This window comes from Heliconius melpomene, chromosome 1 (genome assembly GCF_056956725.1).
Source record: "Heliconius melpomene rosina isolate 202511_hmr_F chromosome 1, ASM5695672v1, whole genome shotgun sequence".
Lineage (NCBI taxonomy): Eukaryota > Metazoa > Arthropoda > Insecta > Lepidoptera > Nymphalidae > Heliconius > Heliconius melpomene.
Window position 1 is genome coordinate 5,847,344 of NC_140389.1, and position 22,695 is coordinate 5,870,038.

The following is a 22,695-nucleotide window of genomic DNA, read 5'->3' on the forward strand; positions in this document are numbered from 1 at the left end:
GTTCCTTATAATGCAATTTATATAGACAATAGTATTTTTTTATAAATTACCTTTATAGTAATACTATCCGGCCACGTGTCTTAATAACATTTGTTTCTTAATAACATTTTTTTTTCTTCCAATATTGCAAAAGTTGGCTTTTGTTTTCTATTATACAATAGTGGTATAGCTGGTCATAGTATGGTATGTTTCTTAAGAAATAAGCATAGACGCTATGGGCGCACTTTTTTTGTATATCTTAGTTCAATTCTACAGTACATTATTTTCATCCATCTCGTAGTACCGACTTTCATTGCTGGGAAGCGGCTTAAATATTAACTTTCATCTTTTATTTCAACCCCTTTAATTTATTTTATCACTATAGAATTTCTCCTTTTTCAAGATCAACTCTATATTTGTACCAAATTATATTAATTGGCTCAGTAATTTATATTATGTGTGACTGTAAACGCGACTGGTTCTGGGTTCGATCCCCACCCGAGGAAATTCTTTACTCTGGTGTTGAGGCAAAACACGGTGTTGAGTTCCGCCACTCAACGCACGATGTCATCACTACTCGGCGGAAAGTGGGTATTAGAGTGTCTTAACACTAAGTTCCCTCTGCCTACCCTGCTGTGTGCGCGAAACAGCTTCAAGCTGATTTGATTTTTTCATTTAATGTTATTTCAATAAGCCTAGGAAACAAAATAAAAATCCGTTTATAATACTTAAGATATTATAATTCTACAAAAGGTCGAATTTCTCCTTTATTATGAGTGTGGCGTTGAGGTAAATGTGGCATGCAAAGTAGAGAACGTGGACAGAGGCGCCGCGCTAATTAATTATATTATTTATTATAATTATCGTGAAGCTTGAATGAGTTAATGTTATTGACTTATCAATTTGGAAATATTTATGTATTCTATATCATATACGTATATTATATAAATAACATCTAAAAATAGATAAAAAATGTCACGATTTTTAATTTTTTTCAGCTACAACATGTACCCAGATATCTCTGTAGGCTGAGGGACCCTAGCTAATACACTCCGCTCTCTACTTTTTAGGTACCTATATTATTTTTTTAAGCTTATAATTCATTAAATACATTTGTTTTTAAAACCATTGCACGTGTCGAAAAAAATAATTAGAATACCAACGATGGAACTTCTTATTTTCTTCAATAACAAATTAATATGCAAATGTCGAGTCGTCGACTTTCAAACAAGGTCTTGTTTACGTTTTTCACTTTAGTGCTTAAATATATTTTAGATACACGATGTTGTTACATTCATACAATATATATAGCTATACTATTTATATAGCTTACGTTCATGTAATAAGTGAATAATATGAGGCAAATCCTGGCACAAAGCTACAAACGTGTGACTGTAACGTGGCACGTTTTGGGTTATTAGAGGAAATTAAATTTAATATTTTCATTTATTATAATTTAATATTTTCATTTTTTCGCTCTGGCGTCGTTCAGCCACTCAACACACAACGCCTCCAGAATTCGGTGGAAAGTGAGAAGCGGAGTGTCTAAACACTAGGCTCTCTCTGACTCAGCGCAAACCTAAAAAAGTCTTTAACACGTGGGAAAGTCTTTAACAGACAAAATATCAACTAGCCATTGTTCTTGTCCTTATGGTCTAAATGTTTCATAATAGAATTTTTTCTTTCACCGGCTAGTTATGCAACTCTATATTTGTACCAGTTTTTATTAATCGGCTTAGTTATTTATAACTAATACCTATTATATTAAAGACAGACCGACCAACAAATAAACAGATAGAGTTACTTTCGCTTTTATAATATACATAGAAATTATACATAAGCTTCACGCTGAATCCCGCACACTGCATGGTAGGCAGAGGGAACCTTGTGCCTCGACATCAGAGCAAAGAAATGAAAATATAAATGTAAATAAATATTTCACTTTCTCGAGTGGGGATCGAACCCACAACCGTCGCGTTACAGTCACACCCTTGTGCCGCTGCCACAAAACGAAATTACACATAAATAATGTTATTTGAAAACGCCGTGAAAAAGTAAGCTTATTCATAGTTCACGATATTTACACCTCTATATCAGAGTTCGATACTAATATCTCTAGACATCCTAGACAATGCTATTTGGGTCACGTTCCGTTGCGGTGCGAAGTGTCTACTCACTCGTGGGCACAAAGTGACCGCCGCCACCACGACCGACGCCGACGTATAGAAAGCCGTCCTACTTCGATACTAATTAGTAAGACTATGCAGTTTAGTAAATATCCTTTACCGTTTCCACCAGTTGTAGGATGTGCGTGGAATTGCTTACAATCTAGGAAATATCAGCGATAGCCGTGGAAATTCCTAGTACAATTGCTACAATTGCTAGAAGAACTCAATTTTATTTATTAGAATCCCTACGATGTTCTCTTCAGAGAATACTTAAATTCTTGTTTGGCTTGCCCTGTTTAAATAAAACAGAAGAGTTGAATATTGTCACATAAAACGCAATTTCTCTTAAATTTAAGCAGAGTGTCTTGACATTTACTTGACACTTACCTGAGGTATTAAAGATATTGTTCATTTAAATACGCATAGTTATGTCTACATATTGTAAAAAGAAAATTTTGTTCGCAGAGATTTGAATAAATAAAATGTATTATTTTTACAGTTACTTGATGTAGACAGTGTACGAGATGCTTTTAAACCGGTTTATTTTGTTGATAATGACTCTTTAAACCTTAGTCTCTTACGTAACGTCATTGTTAACGTGGAATGTTTATTTTTTCGCATCATGCTGTATCTCGCACATAGTACGGTAGACAGAGGGAACCTGAAGACCCGGTGTTAAGGCACATTGACATTCACTCTCCGTATTTCGTGTTTCTTTGCCTATTCCCCCCAAGGGGAAATCAAATTCACAACCTCCACGACGGCCTCCATTATAGAAATCATAATTTATAATATTTTGGGATGATAGTAGTTGGATTAGTGACTATTTGTAGTGCCTATAAAGAGAGTAGCGTTTGATATCGTAGGAGAGCTGACTAAAATATACTTTTCATATTTTGTAGCATTGACCGACATGGCGTAGCGACACAGCGTTCAACAGCGTCTGAGCTATGAGTTCGATTTAAACTTGGGAAGTGGAGTTCTCTTACGCAACACGCAGGACGTTTTGCGACACGTTTGAAGACATGAAAAATGGGCAGACATTAAAAAATTGTGTATATTTTATTATCGCTAAATTTATAACTCTTTCAAGATTTGTTTGTACAGGTAAGCATAAATATTTCAAAATTAAAATATTTATATAATTTAAATCCACTTCGCGTCGTTTATATCCGGTATGTAAATATAATATTACTTAGGTACGTTAATTACAAGATACGAATATATTACAATAATATGTACAATTATTTGTACATATATATTATAATATAAAAAACAAGGACGTAATAACTTAGCAATAAAAAATATTATATCTTAAAATATAAAATACGAAGAAGTGAGAATTTACAATTAGTAAATCTAATTAATATTTATATTATATTATTATTTAAGTATAATTTAATTATATTTAAATCACTCAAATCTCGACTTTAAAGTGTAGAGTTGCGTATAAGAAATGATTAATATTAAAAGTACTAACACACCTGTTTTAATTGAAATTTAAATTGACCAATTTATGAAACATACTTACATCCCATCGAAAATATAAACGTGCAATGAGAGTCAAGTTAAATGTTAAGTAATGGGTCGTTCTCGACTTCAATAATAGAATAGATTCCCACCCGAAACCTACAGGGAAGTATCATTTTTCAGATTTTTTCTGTATAATATACAAAACCTTTGTACTGTCATACAAAACCAAAAGCAGCAATATCCATTTTTTTTTTAAATTTATATATATAAGATCGAAAGGTCACTCACTCATCACGAAATCTCAGAAACTACATGTGCTAGGAATCTCAAATTTTGCATAGGAGTTACTTATAGGACGTAGGTGCTCGCTAAGATGGGAATTTGCAATATTCGACCCCTAAGGGGTTGTTTTTGGGGTTGAAAGTTTGTATGAAACTTCGTTGCTACAAATGCTAGGAGTCTCAAATTTTGCAGGGACGTCACTTATAGGACGTAGGTACTCATTTAGACAGAAAATAATAATAACGTAGTTCACGCAGGCGAAGCCGCGGGCGGGCCGCTAGTTAACTATAAATGTAATCTATTAGTGTAGCCGCTACATTACATATTACACTTAAAGCTACATTTGCAAAAAAAAATGCATGTTGCTGCTTTTCCTTTCTATGATTCATATGTTTATTGTTATCATTCTACCTTTGTAGCAAACAAAATAAATTTTCTAGGTCATCTAGAAATGGGTTAGGTTTTTAATGAGTGAGTCACTCACAAATATGCCAGCTTTTAAACGTTATTATATCAACAACCTTTTGAATTAAATAGTTGATATTTTATTTAAGTAAATCACAAGCTAAGGTTTTAGCAAATATATAAAATGTAGACAAATTATTTCACGAGTTATGATTGGTTCAAAAGTAGCTTGAAATGGTTTGTGTAAAAAAAATATGTTTTTTTTTCTGTACACGTTTTGTACGTGTTTTTTTCTGTTTCTTACAGAAGTGGGTTAAAAATACACACTCCGGGTTTATTAGTTCATGAGATATGCGCCTTCAACAAGACAAACTCTTCAAGTTAGTTGTATTAGTATAAAGGGTATGTCGATCTAACATATATGTATAACTATAAATGGACTGTACATTGTAAATCTAAAGTATAATAATAAAAATAGTTTCACGGAATTCACGTTATTATCTAAAAAATTTCAATATGACAGTATATCTGTTCGACCTTGCATGCATTTGCATAATCAGTTCGTAAACAAAAATAAGTGAGCTACTAAATGAAATATGTAGGTGTCTCATTGGAACATGTCCAGAATAAATAAAGTTTTTTTTAAACTGAATAATTTTAATATAAATAAAATTGTAGCGTGAAGACCTCGTGGCACATGCGTGTGATTGTAAATCCGGGGGTTGTAAGTTTGATTCCCACTTGGAGAAATAAGTGATTACTTATTAATTTTCCATTTCTTTCCTCTAGTAACACGGTAAAGCACAGCGTTGAGTTCCGCCGTCAATACACATAGCCTCGAAAATTTGGTGGAAATGAAGGACAGAGTTTCTTAATATTAGTTTTCTTCTGCCTACCCTATTATATGCGGGATACAGCGCTAAGCTGAAAATATAAGTTTGTAACGTTTTATTCTTACATATTTTCCATATATTCTGCGAGAAGTGTCATCACTCTCTTCTATACATTCCGTCCGTTAGTAGAGAAGTATAGAGCTTACTCTATACTTCTCTACTAAAATATCTCTGATGGAAATTTGAGGAATCTACAAATCTTCATTATTACGCTTCCATAGAAAGAAACTATTGTTGAGGCACTCTGTTTTTCTCGATTTTATAACAATAGTATTTTATGGAAACCAATGTTAAATTTGTTGAGGGCAAATATGAGGATTTTCCTTTACACTGTTAAAAATAAATAATTCATACGTTTTATTACTTCGTGGAAAAACTCACGGCGCTCTGATCATTTAGTTCTAGGAAAAATTATCATTACAATTATTAATCTTGACAACGACGACCACCGCAACCGTGGCGCCTTTAGCACTCTTGGAATTGTCTATTATGTCATACTTATATCGGGTTATTTGTAGTGATTCAACACTACAATTTTTTGTAAAATATATTATAGTAGCCATTGCCTAAGATTTCCAACTGAAAATAAATTTACTAATAAATATTTATGTTTATTTTCATTTTCTCTTTTTCTATTGTATAATGAGAAATAAAATAAAAAAATTCTTATACTATTACTGTTGTTTAGTGAAATAAAATAGATTTTTACCATAATTTCATAGCCATAGATATATCGATGTTTATTATTTTAGAAATCTAACTTTAACACAAATGATGGCAGTAATAAACGGGAAAACGACTTAGAAGTTCCAAGAAATGTACGCGCAAGTATTACACAAGTGCTGAGGTACTTGTGAAGTAAAGGAAAATAGTACTTTGCACGCTTGTAACTTTATGTGCGATTATTATCTAATATTAATAACTTCCTTTATAAAATAACATTTTTTTTTATTACTTCTCACTATATCCCTCATTTAGTAGAGTAGGCAGAGAGAACCTTGGAATGTGTTAACATTTCCGTTCCCCAGTTTCGACCGAATTTTGCATTGCGTTTTGGAGGACGGAACTTAACGCCGCGCTTTACCAGGTACCAGAGAGTTCTACACCGGAGAAGTTTCCTTATCGTTTATACTTTTGTTGTATTGATTGTGTTAATAATATATTTTTTTTCTTTTACTACTTCTTCAAACTTGAAATAAGTATAAAAAATATATATACGTTACATAATTGCATTGCTTTTTTAACCGACTTCTGTAAGAAAAGAAGGTTATCAATTCGACTGTATTTTATGTCATACGGTAGTAGTGGATACAAAATCCATGTATCTAAATAAAATAAAAAGCAATATTTATAATATAAATTACAAATTATTTTAGCACTACTTAAAATTTCTAAAAATACAACTATTTTTGTAAATAATTTTACATATCCAAATTTATTTATTCATTTAAATCGATTTAGTATGCACTTATTAACATATTTTTACCGTACGGTTTCTTATAATGTCGTAACGTAAGTGAAAGTGCTCTAAAAACGTTAAAAATACATGTATATGTATAGTATATTTACAATACAATAAATGTCAAGGCCGTATTGGTAAACTAATTATATGTATATCCATATATGATTGACATTTACATGTCGATATAAGATATTGTGGACAGCAATTCTTTGATATTATTAACGAGTATTTGGAATGGTTAATTTTATATCTAAACTAGCGACCCCCTTGCGGCTTCGCCCGCTTTTACTACTGGATTAATTATATAATGTATGCTTGCAAAGCACTTAAGATAATGTGAAAATTAATTAAACTCTAATGCAACCCGCATTTTCGTAGTTTCAATAAGGATTTTCCAATTGTTTTACTCGGCAAGGATTTTTTAGTTGGTACCGTAATTTTAAATCTGTGCTTCTAATCTTTTCAAGTACTTATTAAAATATATTTAAATGACTATTTTTAAACGGAAGAAATTATAAACAAAAGCCTACCTACTAATAACTACTACAAAAAATATGAAACCAAATATATCGCGCTGAAATAATACATTCAACTCCAATTATCCAATACGTGCAAACGCATCTAAATCTTCGTTGCTATGCCTCTATAGCGGGCGGGTTTTTTTTTCGAGCTTGTGGTTAATGCTGAAGAGGGTATTCTGTCCCTGATGAAAAGAAAGCACTACGTGGCTGCCTGTGAGGAAAATTAAATAGAATGCATTGGCCGGGAATCGAACCCGGGCCGCCCGCGTGGCAGGCGAGCATTCTACCACGGAACCACCGATGACTGCTCATGACGCGCTTGTAAAAGCAAAACGACGCGGGGCGCGTTTCGCAGCAAGGATTTTTTGATATTGTAACAACTTCTAAAGTACTTATTATAATAAAATGAAAAAACAGTACAAGACAGTTTTGATCTACATTAAATGGCCAACGTAACTAATATACTTATTTATATGCTGAGAGTAAGGGATAAGTAAAACTTGAGTCGGCACAGCTGATGTGTGAACGGCGTGATGTGTCAACAATTAAATGCGTTTTTCTCTAAAACTATTCGCAATTTCGAAATAGTGTAAAAAGCAAATTTTATCTTCGTTTAACGTAGAAATTTAATAAAGTATTTTAAAGGATAAAGATTAATACCATTATGGAAAAATATCCCTCACAATAAAAAATATATTGAAATTACTATTTTTAGACAGAAATATGATCACTACACGTTATTCTTAAAAGATACGAATATGCCATCGCGGACTTTTTTGTAGATCTTTTTAAGAGGAATAATACTCCAGTACATTTTTTTCATGTAATATTTACCATTAAAGCAGCGCATGCGCCAAAGTGTCTCAGCGGGTAGGACTTTATACACATTTATCGTATTTATGTCAATTTATATAAGAATGTACAAATAATAAACTATATATAAACCTTCCCTGAGAAATACTCGACCTAATGGTGAAAACCGCATACAAATCCGTTGGGTGGTTTAGAAGAAGAAGAGTTAGAAAGTTCAGACAGACACAAAAAGCGACTTTGTTTTATAAGATATAGGATAATTATTTATATTAGGCCAGTCTTGGCGCAGGGATGCAAGTGTGCAACGCGATAAGTAACGAGTTCGATTCCCACTCGAGGCAATGAAATAGTAAATATTCATTTCCTGGCTTTGTTGAGTTTTGCCACTCGCAATTAATTTCTAAAATCCCACGGAAAGTGGGGAACGGAAGTGTCCTAGTGAGAACGGAGTATGAGGTTCCCAGATTCCCTCTGCCTACCCTATTATGTGCGGGATACAATGAGAAGCAAAAAAACTATTAAAATACAATTCAATATTAAACAATATTGTTGTTTCAAGCGATGCTGTGATAATCATCGATGCAATAAGTACATATTTCTAAGTCATATTGTAATAAAACTTGACCTTGACATTTATACGATAACAAGATAAAATAGGTTTATTTCTTATTTACATATAATTTAAGACCTAAGGCAGTTATGGCGCAGGGGTGCAATTCTATAAATACAACGTTTGTGGATTCGATTCCTACCAGGGAGAATTAAATATTTAATATTTTAATTCCCTCACTTTTGTAATAAAGCAAAGCGCGGCGTTAAGTTCCATCACTTAACAGGCAATACAGTGGTTATTGTTGTCTTAAAGAAGTCGGGGAAGTATTGTGAACGTTATTCATTTTATTATCTAAACCTAAACAGATTGTAATTGGAATAATATTATGACTTTCAAGTAACTCTTATTCATTGAAGGGTTTATAAACAATTAATATCCATAATATTTATAATAAAAAAAATCAAGAGTCCGTCGTAGCCCAGGAACCCAAGTAACTATAACGCTACGGTCGTGGGTTCGATCCCCACTCGAGGAAATGAATTACTATATGCTAATATTTAACGCGCGCACGCGGTTTTTCCTTCGCTAATGGCTAACCGACAGTAATTCTGACTAGTACGTTGCTTCACTATCATCTCTATCTTTCAATGTTTGTGCCATTAAAAATTAGTTCAGCTGTTCCGGAGATTAGGCCGGACTCATGCAGACAAGAATTTTAAAATTGTATATTTATGTTTTGATCTCATATAAATAACTGTACGCACTTGGAAATCCTGCTATTTTGAAATAGCAGACAGTCACTTCAATTTGATGTGTCTCTAATAATACCCGACAACGCATTTAATGTAGGTAGCTATATTAAATATTGCGTCGTCATCATGGGAAAGATAATATTTGATAAGATAAGATAAAACGATAAGAATATATTTGAATATTTTCATTTTCCCACTTTGGTAAACAAAACAATTCAGTTCAAATGCAATGTCTTGAAAATTAAAGTGACGTGAACGCGAGTATTTTAAATACTAACTTGCTAAGCGAGAAAATAAAAGAAAATAAGTATTTCAAGTACAGCAGGTGTCTAAAGTATGCTTACATATTGGCATAGGAGCCATACTTGCAGCCGGAGGGAATTATAATGTCAATAGTAATAAAGAAAAAAAAAGATTTTATTAAGTACATGAACGCCCGGCTCGTTATTGCAAGTAATAAAGGACACGACGAACTTAGCTCAGCTTATTTTTGTGCATATTGTGACCTTTATATATCTTCTTTTAATTTTTATTAAGAAATGTAGGTATTTGATTTCGTGAATATATAGTCACAAACGTATATACTCGTACATATGTACTTGTTTAAAGGAATGTTTCTATTCGCACATATATATCGCACCTAAGTGCGAGTGAAAAATACACACTTTTTCACTCGAATTGTTATGAAAATCGTAACAGAGTGTTGTTACATTAGATTCTCTTTGCCTAACAATGACATGCGGTGCAAAAATAGTTAAATATATCTAAGTACATTGTTTTGAAGAAACATTCAATATCATCGTAATATAAATATCCCCTATAAGTCAATCTTGTACAAATACGATACGGAAAATACTCTAATAAGTATAACATCAAAAATAATCTTTGGTGTTGTTGCCAAATTGTCTTCATTAGAAGAAATTAGAGTATAAGAGCTCGAGCTCATATTGCTTTTAAAATAATAAACTATTGAAAAACTTCACTTGTGAAATATTGGCAAGCCTCGAGTCGTGCGGCTCACCTTCACTGGCACTGGCATCTGCAGAATTTAATTTGCAACAATGTATGTTGTACTACATTCTTTTTTGGCAACAGTACAAAAATAATATAATAAAATTAATTTATAGTAGACTGTCAAATGTAAAATTCTATTTTATCATTTTACATTCAGTAATTACGGCTATGCATTGTATGTGTCTTTCTTTTAGCAGAATAATATAATATTTAATTATACGTGAAAATCAGCGTCACGCGATGCAGCGATGTTAAGTTCCGTCACGGCGGAGAGTGGAAAACAGAGAGTCTCAGTAGTTAGGCTCCCTCTGCCTTCTCTTTATTCCTAGACCCTGATCAATAAAAGTGTGACAACTCTATTATTATTAAATCCACTGAAGCCCTATCAAGCGATCACCAAGTAATCACCGCCACGTGGAAGGCAGAAGTGGATCTGATAAGATAAGATGGTTTCACCATAACAAATAGTATTAGAAGGCGTTGTCTTACGTCTTACAGTTATATGTAAACATGTTTTGATCGCTGCGAAGGTTTCGTGGAGGTCATCCGCGGATGAACGCCCTGTATTTATGTTTCACCTTTATTTTTGTTGATTGTTTTTACCAAAAATATATTAAGAATATATTAGATTGCTATATTTACAAATTATTGTAGACTGACTTTTCGTATTTAGAGAGAATTCGTACTTAATACATGAAATATAAATAGATTATTTCAAATTAAATTTTTCTCATTGTTAGTAATAAAACATTTTTATGAGTGGGAATTCTAATGAATATAAATTATATATAAAATTGTTAAATTCCTAGAACTAGTTGTACCTATATTTTTTTCTAAAAGTCAGGGTTTTTTGGTTTGCTGAAAAATGGCATGTTTGATATCAACAAAAGGATGATAGTAATGAAACTCATATAATTTTATATCTCATAAGACTAAAAAAAATATAAAAATAAATTTTATGTAAATTTCCGTATTTTTCATATAAAAGATAACTTTTATCAAATAACTTTTCCAGGAACACCTAGCACACCACCACCAGCATTTTGCATAAGTTGAATTGTTTATTATAGCCTTAGCAAATCTAATAGAATTATTTATTACATTAGCATTTAATTATAGCCCATATAGAATATGAATACAGAACGTAAATGCAAGAATAAGTTTTGCGACGAACATTCACCTATAGGTATCTAATTGTAATTTAAAAATATATTCTTAGAGTGAGTGGAGCGTAAATGTATCAGTGTGTGTTTATATTATGAGAATCAAAACAATGCTTGTTCACGCTCGGAGGCGGCGCGGACGCAGGCGTGGGCTTGCGTCACTAGTCACATGTTTCTTTGTATTTTCACAGATTTTTCGCTTATTTTTGCAAATTTCAAATAGTTTAATTATTGTAATTGAATATTATAAAAATTGTTTGTTAAAATATAAAGAAAAATAAAGAATTGAGAACATTATTAATTTTAAGAAGAAATATAGTATCAAGACAGACAGACTTCCACGTGGCTTTGAACATTATATTTTGAGTGGCGAAACTCTATGATGAATAGTCTTATCATTAGAATTATTTATATTTCATTATTATAATAGTATTTTAATTCGGATATTTCCGGAGTATTGATCGAATTCATGGCCATAACCGTTTACAGTCTTTTGTATATTGCGGCGTATTTTTCTTTGAAACATTTGATCGACCTCTCTTTATTAAAATATTTGATTTATTTTTTTATATAGACGTGAAAATGCATTAGTAGATTGTCTTCGAGTAATAATTTTATTTCCAACTCCAAATTAGTCTCATAATAACTTCTTCAGATTTTTTTTTAAAAGATAACGGTTCGATACTGCTATGTTATACTATAGTGTTTGTTTTGATGTAGTCAATTACAAAAATAATTTTAATTATTTTATTAACGTATTCAATTAACCAACCAGTAAACAACATAAAGAACACAATAATAAAAACACTTAACAAACGGTAACAATCAACAACGGTACTTATATTGTTTTTGTATAATAAAATGATTAAAGTAACTGTATCGAAACAAAGTGTTTGAGGAAGAAATAAGTGAAGCAATACAAATATATTATGAAGTCGTCGGTCCGTCGGGCGGTCGTAACGCGGCGGTTGTGGATTCAATTCCATTCGATGGGAATAATTTTTTATTTATTAATATTTTCAGAATTATTATTTAAATTATTATTTACTCATATTTTCATTTCTTCGCTCTGTTACCAAGGCAAAAGCATGACGTTGATTCCGAGGAATTGTCTTAACATTAAATTCTCTCTGTCCTTTCTGCCATATGCCATATGGATATAGAATGAAGTTGAAAAAAATTTCAAATATATATTAAACACGCTTTTTGAGTACATAGCATTGTTTACATCTCGTATTTGTATGTAAATTTATAAAACGGCTATAAAACACCAAATATATTGTTATTGTAATGCAGTTAGTTATTGTTATTTTAAAAATTTGGTTAAATAAGTGTTATTTTCAATTGATAATTTATAATTGAGGTCAGTAGTGGCACAAGTATTTACAATCGCACGACTGTAAACGCAACAGGTTGTGGATTCGATCCCAACTCGAGAAAATTAAATATTTAATATAATTTCCTAGCTCTGATAACGAGACAAGGCGTGGCTATGAGTTCTGCTCGAACGCAATGCTTCGGCAGAAAAGTGTTGAACGCAAATGTCTTAATGGGAACGTAGTGTCCTTAACACTAGGTTCAGGTTACTTTTATCTACCGTGTTATGTTCAGAAAATAGCGTGAAGCTGAAAAGAACATCGATTGTTATTATAATGCATTATTATTCATTGTTATCTAAAAATATGTTTAAACAAGTGCGATTTTAAATTGACAATATATATTTATATTATTGGTAATAAAAATACGTACATTGTACTTGACTTCCTTTTATTTTAAGACTGATTTTTTAAAAATTCTAAATTAACTAGATCTTAAAAATAAGTTTTCACGATTTCTTTTTGGTAAAATTTTAAAACAAAAAACTACATTGTAGGAGCGCGGATCTTAATTAGTTTAATAGATTTAGTTAGAATCTTTACTTTCACGCATAACATAAATATTGGTATACACAATAAAATAATAAGAATTGTTCCTACAAGAATAGAAAGTAAAAAAAAAAAACAATCTGACTCTACAATGTTTAATGTAATTCAATTTATTTAGATTTTTATAGATTTACGCTCGCATGAGGGAACCTGAGGGAACCTTTTAATTTGACATTATTCATCATTAAATCTATTAGTAATAACTATTAAATTTAAATATAGCATAATTACGAATACAGAAATCCTCGTCAAAGATTACTTCGCGGTAATACGCTTACGTAGATAAGTGAAGCAAAACAATTGCATAAGATGAACGTCATCTGAACGCAATTGAATGCGACCAGCGAAGATATTTATTGGAAATAAAATAGTACTTTATACAATTTTTTTTATTATTATTAATGAATTTACTTAAGGCTTTATTTGAGGTCTGTTTAGTAAGCGTGACTTGTCATAAGCTCGATTCCCTTTCGAAGTAATGAAATATTTAATATTCTTATTTCTTCGTTCGGTCTTCGCTCTGGTGTCGAGGCAAAGCGCGACGTTAAGTTCCGCCATGCTGTTGCATGGTGCAATGCCTCCAGAATTCGGCGGACAAGTTTATTTTAGGTGTTCAATTAAAGTAAATTTATCATAGTTGTATGCAGTCTACCCATACAGTAACATTTTCTACTGCAAATTACATTGTACTGACTGATTCACGCTGTATCCCGCACTCAGCTCTATAGGTAGAGAGAACAAAGTGTTAAGACACTCCGTTCCCCATTTTACGCCACAATTCTGGAGGCATTCCGTGTTGAGTGGCGGAACTCAGGAGCAGCACGCAGTGCCTCAACACCAGAACGAAGAAATGAAAATATTCAATATTTAATTCCTCTTGTCGGAATTGAATCCACAACCAGTCGCGCTTATAGTCACACATTGTACCCCTAACTGGTCTCAAATATACTTATATTACTATTTATTATTATTTTACGTGCGTTTGTTTTAGTTACCTACAAGTAATAGAAGCTTTAAATACTTGAAATTGATAACATGAAGTATTTTACCGTTATCTACTAAAGTAATACGATTTTAAATTATAGTATTATTATAAGCGGTCGGTGTTATCGGGTAAAGTTGACAGTACACCACCATTACTCATCATTAGCTAGAACGCACACAACACACAACATTTATTGTAATTTGAATTTTCCTTACTTATAAGTCTTATAAGATTTGCTATATTTAAATGTAATTAAGTATTTTTGTGTGTAAATACATACTTTAGGGAAAAAAAATGTGGAATTTGAACTGTTTAATATATCGAGCATTAAAAAAATTGTAATAAAAAAACGCTTAAGTATAAACACTTATATAGTTAATGCCAACATTAGTTTTAATATTTTGTACGGATTTTAATATAAAGCTATGCTTAGCTTAGACATTGTATAAAGTACAACATATTTTTACGTCTGAACTATAAGAAATCTTATTTAATGGGACCATAGCGAGTGGTTCATTAATTTTTTTTTGACTTCGCGCTGTATATCGTACATAGCAGAGGGCATCTGGAAATCTAGTATTAGGACACTACGTTCCCATTAAGACACTTTCGTTTCACACTTTCCAGCAAGCAGAACTCTACGTCGCGCTTTGCCTCGTTACCAGAGCGACGAAATGCTTACCTTATCTTAGGTTCACGCTTTTTCTTTCTCTTTTTATCCCTAGCGGGGTAGTCTGAGAAAACGGAGCGCCAAACACTACGGTCTCTACATACCTCTTTCACCTCGTCCACTGTCATCAAGATCTTCACACACATCCTCCAGGGGGTTCTCATGCTTATTACGTGACCTTCCTTAGTATTTTTGAAACTGTGTTTTCGAAGGGCAACCGAGGTCTCCTCCTACCTCTCTTATCATTCACTTTTCCATCATAATTTTTTGCCATTCTTTCATCATTTATTTGTTCGACGAGCCCAAACCAGCTGAGCACGTTCTTTTTCATTCTCACCGTGACATCCTCGCTAGTACCTACCATTCTGTGTTTCATTCTGTCTGTTTACAGTTGCACAATTGGTCTCCGTATACATAATTATAGGGAAAATAAAGAGTAGAGTACCTAATCGCTAGGTTCTTCCCCTTTCACAAAATGCTAGTATGAATAAGAAGTAAAGATAAACATACATAGATAAACATAAATTATCTATTTACCTACAAGGATGCCTCGTGGATTATATCTAATACAATATCCTCTTTGTGTTTTAAAACTGAAAGTATATATCTTGATTCTAGTAATTCATAGTTTACATTTGCGCAGTACATGAAGAGATTAGTTCAATGACGACCACTTGTGAGTGCGTGCGCATCTTGTAGGGATAGGGTTGGCGCAGGAACGAAATTAGGCACGTTGGTATGTTATATGTAAATACGAGTACGTTAAGCGCGACGGTCGTGGTTTTGATTCCTATTTGGGGGAACTATTTTCATTTTGAACAATAATTGGACAGTATATTAGAATCGGTGTATCTTAATATTGGATTCCACCTTCATAAACTAATCTAATTAATACTAATCCTTCCTAAACTAAGTTAAGGAGAACAAATCTGAGATTAGTTAAAAAAATATGTTTGTAATTACTTCTAGAAAAATGGCGCCATCGTTTTAGTTGCCATTAGAAATAATGCTTACATTTTTGGTAAAAAACGCTTATTTCACCGGTACTATTAGACGAATTGTCTCTTGGTGTTTGCCCATTTAACAAGTAATGTCTCTAAAATCGTAGAGACTGCATAGCAAAAGAACAGAATGTTTTAAAAGTCTTAGGCGGTATTAGAATTCTTGATTTCTACACCATCTTTCTTTTACACCATCTGAATTTAATCGTAGATTGTAATTTACAATATTGTATTGTATTGCATTCGATTGTAATTGGACAGCCCTGTCGCGGTGTGACGCGGTAGTGCAACGTTGAGTTGCCGCAGGGCAGTCACTGAACTAACAATAGTATTCTAAATATCGCGTAATAACACTAAAGTATTGTGAAATTACCTTTATACATATATTCTAGGTACCACTAGATGATAATAAGTTATTCTATGTAACTTACAGTTTTTTGCCGGCTCTTCTCAGCAGAACTGCCTTCCGAACCGGTATTTTGAATTTGAATTTGAATTTAGTTTTAGTTTATACTTTTTATTATTTGTATGAACACAAATAATAAAAAAAGTAGGATACAAATAGCACAGAAAAGAAATAAATAAAAACAAGTGTGCAAAGGCGGCCTTATTGCTTCAAGCAATCTCTTACAGGCAACCTTTGATAAAAACAAAGAACTTAAAATATAAAAAAAGAGAAGAATGAAATAATTCAGCAGCAATTCAGGATTCGGCAGAAAGTGGGGAACGGAGTGTCTCTTAACGCTAGGTTAACCTCGTTTCAGTAATGATTTGTAAATCTTTCGATCCTACTTGGTTTCTATCTAGTACGCATAACGTATAAACGTTATGGCCCATTGTTTGCTTAAGTGTGGCAAGTTTTACTTTGTTCTGTAATCGTCAATAAATTTACGATTCTATTACTTTTGATGGAATGACGCACGACAAATTTGGCGCAAAGATTAAATAAATTTAAACTTTAGAGTGCTGTACTGTAGTGTGTACATCGACTTACATTTAATACTTTTTGGTGTCTAATTGTATTTTAATATATCTGTATTAATTATCCATACCTATATTATAAATTCAAAAGTAACTCTATCTGTCTGTCTGTCTGTCTTTTACGAAATCAGGGCTAAACCGCTAATTAAATTGTGATAAAATACTCATATTGAGGGTTTCGGGATGAACATAGGATACTTTTTTTTCTCACATTTGTAATATTTTCGATATATATCATACTATAACATATTAAAATACTTTGTTGATTGAATGACTAAATTTGACATGCTATTTATTCCGCCATGTTAATAACAACCGTCGCTATGCGACCGTTGCTAAACAACGACTTGCAAAGTTTGTTGTTAGAAAACGTCACCCAAAATGAGCTTGCTTAACGCATCTCTCTATTGAAAACTGAAAATAATTTCATAAATATTCGTATAGTTCAAGCGGGCGTAGCCGCGTTCGGGCCCACTAGTATGCATGCACATATATTATGCGAGAGCGTGATGTTAAAATAATATACATTTTAATATGTAGAGAATGTAACTTACTGTATGTAGAGTCAAAAGACTTCTTATTCGATATTTATACATATTAAATTCAAATTGTATATATATTTTTTATATTTTTTGTATTTTATTTTGCAGTATTAAGGCCGGCACGTTCACTTACTTTGTATTGTAAGATCGTGTGAAGTACATACCTATATAATTTACTAGCGGCCCGCTCGCGGTTGCACCCGCGTGAACTATGTTATTATTAATTTTTGTCTCCATGACTACGTCCTAGTGACGTCTATGCAAAATTTGAGACTTAGCATTTGTAGTAATGAAGTTTCATACAAACTTTCGACCCCAAAAACAACCCCTTAGAAGTCGAATATTGCAAATTCCCGTCTTAGCGAGCACCTACGTCCTATAAATAACTCCTATGCAAATTTTGAGATTCCTAGCACATGTAGTTTCTGAGATTTCGTGATGAGTGAGTGACCTTTCGATTTTATATATATAGATGTAATAATAAATATATTTACTTAAACAATAACCCATAATTGCGTATTAAGTACTCCTACTTGCTGTGCTGTTGATAGTGTAATTATAAACGCGATGGTTGTGGGTTGGATTCCCACTCGAAGCAACGAAATAATTGACATTTTCATTTAATTGCTCGACGGCGGCTTAAAACGAGGCAAAGAGCGACATTGGGTCCCATTATTCAACATGCAATGTCTCAAAAATTCGATGGAATGTGGGGAACGAAATGTCTTAGCTCTAGGTTCCCAGGTTGCCTCTGCCTAGTTTACTATGTGAGCGTGAAGCTACAAAAAGAAAATACTTGTACAGTATCAGTAATTACTGTGAATATTTTAGCTTAAATTGTTGCTTAAATTGAATAATATAAAATGACATAAAAATGTAAATGAAACCTAAATGCCAATCACCTTACTATACGATTAAATTATTTTTATAGTTTTATTTATGAGTACATAATTATAACTTGTAGGTACTAATGATAGTGACGACGCGTTGCTAGTAACATGTTTACTTAAATAGAAAGTGAAGAAGAAAGAAATTTCAGCTGGACTCTCGTGAGTCATCTGTTTTCTTCAATTTCACATTTTTTAAGAAAACTCATATTTAAATTTTTTTGCTCCGATCAATTCAATTGCCTTCAGAATTCAGCGGAAAATGGGGAACATCAAGCAGATTTTAGAAAGATATTCAGCCATTTCATGGAGTTGATTGGAGCTTTAAGTGCATTTTTGGACTGAAATGCAACGTGATTCCGATATTGCTCGTGCAGTTTTGTTTATTTCGTTGATACTTTCGAATCAGTCAAGGTTAACGCGCAACACTGATATCAAATTAATTAACGAATGTGCGAAACATGTCAATACACATACAACGATAATACAATATACATACAAATATACATTTATGGTAAGTTCATATGGTAATTTCATATGGTACGTTCAACCAGTCGTTATCGCCTTAAATAAGGCATTTTAAATATATGTGTAAAAGTAACAAAAATCCTTAAATGAAATCCGGACAGCCATCTACAGCTAGCTTCAGGGCGGCCACAACTCGTCGACCGTACTGTACATCTGTAGGTAAGTAAATATATGGGCTTATTTTAGTATTTATCTACATAAATTGATATTTAAATCATGAGGACTTCACCGGATATTAATAATTAATGAATAACAAGATTTGTTTGTTTTTCGTAGCTTCATCGTATCTCGCATATGTACGATGCGAGCCAGAGAGAAGTATCTCTATCTCAGAGAGGAGTTACACTTCGTTTCCCATGCACCGCCCAATATCGAGACATTATGCGTTGAATACCGGAACTGACCGCCGCGGTTTGTCTTGTTGCCACATTTAAGTTATGTAAATAATAACAATGAATTCAATGTACTAAGAAAGATAAATATTATATTCTTTTTTATTATTTAAATAGAGTTATTTACGTGCTAAGGTTTTCAGAATAATTATAAGAAATCTGTTATATAAAAACTAACTCTTTAGATACACTTTTTTAATTTTAGTTTTTCAACATTAAAGTTTGTTAAATTTACTTAAAATTCTGGCGTAAACACCAGTCTATTCTGGGCCCGCTCCAATCTTGATCATGCAACCAATGCGCTTATATCCAAACGACGCGACGACCGATGTTATCGAAATTACATTTCAAAAATTTTGGTTAATTTGGTAATAAAGTGAAAGTGTGAGAAAATGTAAACAGCGTATATGGTACCTTCCTTGACACACTAGTATTGTGATATATTATACAATTTAGTAAGGACGCGAACTTAAATGGGAAAACGACTTGTATAGGGAATTATTCCTATATACGCGTAATCAAGTACAAGTAAGTATCATATTAATATCAGAGGCCAGTCGTAGCTGAAGGGCATAAGCGTAAGACTGTAAACATCCTCCTGCTGATCCTCCTGCTGATCCTCCTGCTGTTTGTGGTTGAAACTGAAAAAACTAAAGACTTATAAAGCTGAACGCGCTACTATCTCAATGTCTCAATATCTCAAGTACTACTGGTACGGAATTTCAATCAGTCAATTTTTTTTCCATTGGTTAGTCCATTTATCGAGAAAGGCTATAAGGATATATTTCATTGCATTAATGGATGTAACCCACTTTACCTGTGCTCAGAGTTACGTTGGGGACTAAGAAAGTGCCATGTGTCATATCCAACTTCCACTTCCATTAAACCACGCGGGTGAAACCGCAGTTTAAACGCTAGTATATAATAGGTAAACATATTATAACGTAATGGTACTCCCCCATTCGCACAGTAGGCTAGTGTTATCGCGGCGACAAAATTGTAAATCTTAATGACTCTGACACGTTACTTGAACACAGAATTTCCTGAGTTGGTTATAAATTAATTAATTATTCGTGTAAAAACCAATTTACGTGCTAATAGTGGAATCCGTGGAATCGACGACGCACGTTTTAGAGTTCCGCAACTATTTACAAGTAAAGTTATATAAATATGAAACAGTATTAATGAATGATCTAAATATCTATTTTTACATAATTTAATATTAATGAATGTTGTATTAAAGAATTGATCAACTGTCAGATTCTCTCTGACTGTCTCATGATTCCTCTTGCCTAAGATCTATATCTTACATATACCGCTTAGCAGGGTAGGCTTGGGGAACCTAGGAACCTAGTTTTAAGTCATTCCGTTCTCACTATCTTCCTCAGAAATTTGATTTTTTGACAGCTCCAAGAGCGTTTCTGAGGAAAAGTGTCTTGACAGACGGACAGACAACAAAGTGATAATGCTCCCGTTTCTCCTTTCTAGGTACGGATGCCCTAAAAATACAAAAAATATTAATAATATGATTTTCGTACTAACCATTCTAACTATATTTTCATACTAAATCTGTTCAGCCACTTCCCACAAACACGTTTAAAGTTTTCCTCTTTGCATATAATGTGTATTGATAACATAAGTAAAATTTTCTAAAAAATATTAGGATATATTTTCGTGGTTGGTGCTATGACACCATACCATACTAAAACGTATAAGGAAATAATAATTTTCTGGAATTTAGTACAATTTTATTCATATATATTTTTTTTACTCGTTTAATTAATTTTGACTTAGGGGAAAATGACTTAACTAACTTTTGTAACATAAATATGGTTAGGTATATATTAAATCTCATAAATAAATATTGAATTCAGGCATTCGTGAAGCAGGGGCACAAGTATGTGGCTGTAAACACGACTGGGTCGATCCCCACTCGAAGAAATGAAATATTTATGAAAATGTATATTTTCATTTTTTGGCTTTGGTTTCGATGCAAAGCGCGGCGTTCAGTTCCGCCACTCAACGTGCAATGCCTCCAGAATTCGGAAATAGGGTTAAGTTAACACCAGGTTCCCTATATAATATATAAAAAAATAAACAGTTCCCGCTACCGCAAAGTTCACACTTGGACGGTTTTTTATTACTATAGTCGGAAATATTAATGAGCGACGTTATCATCATTAGGTTTTTGGTCGTTCTCTTCAATTATATGTGTGTAAAAAATAGTAGATAAAATATACGATAACACAACACTGTTGAAGTCGTATTTAAATATTTAATTTTATAATACAAACATACATACAGTATGTAATAAAATAAGTGACAAAATGTTATATTCTTTCTTTCCATCTTTATGCATTATTTTAATTATCGCAATATGTCCCCGTATGTTTTCAATTCCACAAAGTATTTATTATCTATATATATAAAATCGAAAGGTCACTCACTCATCACGAAATCTCAGAAACTACATGTGCTAGGAATCTCAAATTTTGCATAGGAGTTACTTATAGGACGTAGGTGCTCGCTAAGACGGGAATTTGCAATATTCGACTTCTAAGGTGTCGTTTTTGGGGTCGAAAGTTTGTGTGAAACTTCGTTACTACAAATGCTAGGAGTCTCAAATTTTGCATAGACGTCACTAGGAAGTAGTCATGGAGACAGAAATTAATAATAACATAGTTCACGCGGGTGTAACCGCGAGCGGGCCGCTAGTCTATTATAATTATATATTAAATTATAGAAAGTGGTTGAGTCCCGTTCATTTTTATGGTTTCTTACCCTTTAAGGAAAAAAGAAACCCTTATAAGATCACTTTGTAGTCCATCCGTCTGTCAAGATCCTTTATCTCAGGAATGCTTGGAGATATCGAGGTGAAATTCAAAATATATATCTATGGTCCCATAAGAAGTAAATATTACAATACATATATGAATTAAACAATTAAGTTTATTATAAAATATGATTTATTTGTGTTACATTTTGAAACAGTCTTCAAAATAGGCGCATAAAAAATATCAAAAATGATCTAATTTTAGCATTTTGTTCATTAAGCAAGCGAGGTCGATTAATTTCATTGAAAGCAGCGGAAATACTGAATTAAATTAAGAGTCTAAAGTTATCTAATGTATTTTATGCTTTATATGTATAATAAATATTTCATGGAAATTAGTTTATTATTAACAAAACTATACATAAAATTGTAAGTTGACATTTATTGTATTTAATTGATAATTTTCTATAACAATTTTGAAGTTGAAATGTTATTTTAGCTGACTTGTAAAAGGAAAAGCGGAGGAAACTAAA